This window comes from Adiantum capillus-veneris, chromosome 27 (genome assembly GCF_014529385.1).
Source record: "Adiantum capillus-veneris isolate H3 chromosome 27, ASM1452938v2, whole genome shotgun sequence".
In the NCBI taxonomy this organism is placed as follows: Eukaryota; Viridiplantae; Streptophyta; class Polypodiopsida; order Polypodiales; family Pteridaceae; genus Adiantum; species Adiantum capillus-veneris.
In genome coordinates, this window is record NC_140957.1 from 21572422 (window position 1) to 21578486 (window position 6065).

Below are 6065 nucleotides of genomic sequence, written 5' to 3' on the forward strand. Positions count from 1 at the left end.
ACATCACACACATGAGAGAGCACATATATCAAAATCATTTGAGGAATTCCCATTTCAACGAACTTATTTTCTTAGATTCATACAATAGAATACTGTGTAATAGACTTAGACACTCCAAGGAGAAATTCTACCACAACATACGTGAGAAAACTGAAAGAGTTGAGTAAACAGAGAGAGAGAGAGACAACACGGCACAACAAAGTTCCATGCTCTGAGAGATTGGCCCCAAAGATTGGCACCCCTTTCGGTGTTCATTTATTATTAATCCTTCACAAAGTACAATGTATGAGGGTCCTTGTCTCAGCAATGCTCCCAAGTTTATTTGCCTGAGGTTGAGGCTTTGGCACTTTATTTATAGGCTCTGGGCCTTCCAAAAGTAGTGTGTTTGAAAAGCTTCAAGTCTAAAAGCATCTAATATCCAAAAAGCTAGAGCTAGGTTGCCAATGCAATTTGCAAAAATCTATGTAGGTGCCACGTCAGCAATGCAAATTGTGGAGATCCGTATGGCAGCCACATCAATTGTGTAATTCACAAAAGTTTGTACAATTAGTAGATGATCAATCTTTTATGTTGATTTTTATCCTTTGTCCCTTTGGGTCCCATCGAATAGTTCCCCATAAGTTGGTCCAACTTATAAAAATTATTGTCCTTTCATTTTTGACCTCTCAGATTGGTTCTGCAAGTTGTCACAACCTCTTTTGCATCTTTGAGTGGGGCTCTGTCCTCTTTTTGTCCGGAGTCTGCTGCCCTTTAGGTCATGCCATGTTATCACTTTGTGGCATACCCCCCCATCTTGCAATGTAATTGCCCTCGATTACGCCTGCAAAACCAACATAAGCCAACAACCAGTTTAGTAGACATCAACTCTACGTATTGACGCACTAGACAACACATCCACCAGTACTTGCACAAAGATGACAGTCACTGAACTTTCACATGACATTCATATCACTATCCCTGTCAAGATGTTTGATGAGAATGATGATCATCATAATGTATTTAGCAATCACATCCACATCGCAACAATCTCTAACAGATGTCAGATTGACTAAATCTTGTTACTATCATATCCACATCACCCCTCAGGTGAATCAAACCAAAATGTTGTTGTCATTTGTCTTTCAATCATGTACTCAAACATCATACACATGGAAGATAACATATATCAAAATCATTTAAGGACTACCCATTTCAAAGTACTTCTTTTCTTAAAGTCATACAATAGTGTATTGTCAGCCCGTCAGTGCTGCTGAAATTTGAAGAGAAATCAATGACTTTAATCCATATTGGTATTCTGTGACAAAGGAGCGGAGTAACTTTGTCCTTGTGCAGTCCACACTGCACTTGAACCTGTGACCTTCAACTAAGAAGGTTGTTAGATTCAACCCCCTGATCATAGGTAACTCTTGGAATGGTCAAAGGTATACCAAAAGCCTCAAGATAAAGCTCTAAAATTTGAGGAGTATCTGCTAGGTCCTCCTCCTCCATCCATTTTGTATCCACCCATTTTGTATTCAATGATGGATAGCTCTTGAACTTTACTAGATACCGACGTATCAACTTACCCTTCCTCGTGATCCAGTATCTGTTCTCCAATGAGAATCTTCTCTGTCTCTTCCACTTCAGATTGCTCCTTAGGCTCCCTGTGCATTGACACCTCACATTTGAACAATTTCAACAGACTCACATGAAATGCATTATGAATCTTCCAAGTATTTGGTAACTTTAGTTTGAAGGATACATACATTTATCTTTTCCTAATTCTGGAAAGGTATCTCATACTAAACTTTGGGAAAAGTCACTTCTTCTCCTTTCCTTTTGTAGGCGCCCTGTAGGTGTGCCTTCTCAAACCGTAGAAGCACCCGACTATCTTCCTTCAACTGCAAGTCAAGTTGGTGCTTGTTCGCCACCTTCTTGTGCCTTGCTTGAGACTTCTCAAGAGCCTTGCACACCTTTGCAAAAGAAGTCTGTAGATCCTCAACATGCTAATCTTCTTAAAAAATATTATCCTTTGTTTTTCGAATAGGTGGAACCTTCTTAGCACCCTCAATGATCTCAAATGATGCCTTTCCCATAGACATATGCACTGTGTTGTTGTAGGCAAACTTCACCACGGGAAAAAACTTCTTCCACTGAGCTTTCTAATCAGAGAAGTAATACTTCAACAAGTTGAGAACTACTAAATTTTAAATCTTGGATTGGCCATCAATATGTGGGAGGACGAGAATTGTAACCGTGTACCAATACTCTCTTAGATTGCCCTCCAAAACAAGCTAGTAAAATGACAATCACTATTTGAAACTATAGACTAGGGCATGGCATGAAGTCCAAATATATGTGAGACAAACAGTTTAGCCAAATGATCTACCTTATCTATCTTCTTGACTAGAATGAAGTGAGCCTGCTTGCTAAATCTAGAGATGACTGTTCAAATGCCATCTTGCCCACTCCGTGTCTTGGGAAGATAAAAATTAAAATCCATTGCTATACTTTTCTAAGGTCGGCTAGCTATAGGTAAAGGTCGCAAAAGATCTGGTGCCTTATGCATGTTGAACTTGACCTTTTGGCATATCAAACAATTGTGTACAAACTCATTCACATCATTATCGAACCTCAGCCAGTAGAAAAACTGTTCCACACCTTTCAAGGTGGTCTCTATGACACGGTGGCCCAAAAAAGGTGGACAGTGGCATTCTTTAAAAACATTATTGCTCTATGCTTGTGTAACACATAACAACTTCTTCCGCATCAAATATCTTTCCTTGGGTGAATAGCCTGTAATAACTTCCCCACTCTTTAACCGGTCAAAGATGTCTGCAAAATCTAGATATGTGGCGTACTAATGTACCATAGCCTTGAAGCTATGATGGATTGCCAAAATAGCCAAAACCAAAGGCTTACAAGACAGTGCATCCGCCACCACATTCTTCCATCCTTGAACATGCACAATTTCAAAGTAGAATTGTGACAAAATGTTCGCCCACCGCATTTTGTCCAAAAACAGTTTTTGGGGTAAGAAATAGCATAAACTCTGATGATCAGTGAACACTCTATGTTGGAATTAGGGGTGCAAAGAAGTGCACACAACTAGGAGAAGATGAAGGAAGATCAAGGCACACAATAGAGAGTGTTTTACGTAGTGTTCAATGGAAAGATAGATAGCCCTAGAGTGATGGGCGTATATACAATGCACGGGGGAAAAAACCTCCTAAAGAGGGAAAAAATGCCCCGGCGGTCCTATTGTGTTCACACACATCACTACGACATGTATATGGTAACAAATCCCCCCTGGAGTGATGCGGTGAATGAGAGCTAGCCATGAGTAAAGGGAAGTGCCATGCCCTGAGGATATGATAAGTCCTACAAAGGGGAGTGAGCCAAAATCCTTGTGGAAAGCTTCGAGCTTCTCACGAGACAATGCCTTTGTGAAAAGATCTGCAAGGTTGTCCTGTGTTGGCACATAAGCCAAGCTAATCTCTCCTGTTGAGAGCCTCTCCCTAACATAGTGGTAAAGCACCTCAATGTGATTTGTGCGAGCATGAAAAATTGGGTTCCTTGCAACTGCCAATGCGCTCTAACTGTCAGTGTAGATAGTGTTGGCGTTGTCCTGTCCACACCCAAACCAGCCCCCGTAAGGTGTCTGAGCCATACACACTCAACCGTAGCTGTGAAGACTGCCCTATACTCAGGCTCACAACTCGAAGTGGCCACAGTAGGTTGCTTCTTGCTCAACCATGATATACATGAACTGCCAAGCATGAAACAAAAACCACTTGTGGACACTCGTGTGTCAAAACAGCCAGCCCAATTTGAGTCTGAAAAAGCATGTAAGTCTGGCGGCAATGATCCCCCCTTGGGATAAAAAAGACAAGATGTAAAGTGCCACTAAGGTAGCGGAAAATCCTCTTGACATCTTTCCAATGCTTAGACCCTGGGCTATGCATAAATCTGCTGACCTGTGAGACTACAAACTGAATATCCGGCCTTGTGTTGCATACATAAATGAGGTAGCCAATAGCAGTTTGATAAAGAGTGACATCAGCAGGATCGCCAGCATCATGTAGACTCAACTTCAAACCTATTTCCATGGGAGTGGCAATAGGTTTGCAATCCTCAAGTCCAAACTTACATAGCAATGTCTCTATGTAACTTTTTTGACACAAGGCAATACCACCATCACACTGATTAAACTGTATACCCAAGTAATGATGCAACAGCCCCAAATATTTCATCTTGAAAGTAGCATTCAAATCAGCCTCAAATTCAGCAATATGTCTCTCATTTGGTCTAGTGAATAGCAAATCATCGACATAAAGAACCACAATTAGAAGTACATCACCCCCACGCTTTACATACAATGTGCTTTCTGTTGGACTGTTACGAACGCGTCGTTTGACCAAATGAGTGTTAGATTTCTCATACCAAGCACGAGGAGATTGCTTCAACCCATACAAAGCCTTCTTACATCTGCACACTTTGTCCTCTTGTCCTTTTATGACAAAACCGTGAGGCTGTGTTACATAAAAATCCTCAAATATGTCACCATTCAAGAAAGCAATAACAATATCTGATTGATGTACATCCCAACCAAAATGAGCTGCACAGTAGTCATACGACAAGTGGGAGCAAAATTCTCTTCATAATCTAGCCTTTTTGTTGTGCATAACCCTTTGCAACAAGTCGATCCTTATGGCGATCGATCTCACCATCCAGCTTGCATTTCAACTTGTAAGCCCACTTCGTACCAATGGCCTTTTTGCCAAGAGGGAAATCACATAAAGTCCATGTGTCATTTTCTATAAGTGTATCATATTCTGATTGCATGGCAACCGTCCAATTTTCTGAATTCTGTGCTTCATCAAAAGACAGAGGCTCCTCAACATCATGTAAGCTTGACACAGGCAAAGCATAACAATGTGATGCATAAGATGCATGGCGAGAGCCTGAACGAGTACGACTAGACAAAGGTGCATCCAATTAACTATCACGCAAAGTGTGCACCAGCCATTTTGGAAATACCTCTAGCGTGCTCATTTTCAGCCCTTTCCTCATCAAGTACATCATGTACATCTGCATCAGTAATAGGCTGATCTATAACATTTTTAGAAACCCCCATAGGCTGTACATTTGCGTCATTGGAACTTACATTCGTATTTCCACCACTAAAAAGTGGCAACAAAGTGTCATAAATGTCCTATGAGCTTACATTATTGTCTCTAGAACATGACAGCAAGGGCTGAACAGAATCTTCCATAAACACTACATCCCATGAAACCAAAATACATTTTGTTTGCAAAAGATACAACTTGTAACCTTTGCTTTCAGCATTATAACCAACAAAAATACATTTGACAGCCTTATCATCCAATTTTCTGTGCTATGTTTGTGGCACCAAAGCATATGCCAAACAGCCAAAAACATGCATGTGCTCAATAGAAGGCTTTCTATCATGCCATGCTTCATATGGAGTAATAGACTACAAAGCTTTTGTAGGACACCTGTTTAGTACATAAGTGGCACACATGATGGCCTCAAGCCTAAAAGAATGCGGCAAAGCATGACTTTTGACCATACATTGTGTCATTTCCGTAAGTGACCTGTTTTTCCTCTCAGCAACACCATTTTGCTGAGGTGTATAAGGCACTGGACATTGGTGTTTTATCCCACGACTAGCCAAAAATGCATTGAATTCATGAGACATATACTCCCCCCCTCGATTGGAACGGAGGGTGCCCATAGTACATTTCGAGACATTTTTAGCCATAGCCAGAAATTGTTTGAAGCACATAAAAACTTCTAACTTTGCTTTAAGCGGAAATACCCATGCGTGCCTGGAGTAATCATCAACGAAAGTCACAAAGTAATGGTAATTGCCCAAGGACGGAGTTTGCATGGGCCCACAAACATCACTATGCACAAGCTGCAACCTGCATGTGGCCCGAACTGAACCATCCTTTGGAAACATAGAACGCTGCATCTTACCCAAAATACAACCTTCACAAACATGTTTGATAGGTGCTTCAAGAGGCGGCAAAGCAACAACCATATCAGATTTTTGCAAACAT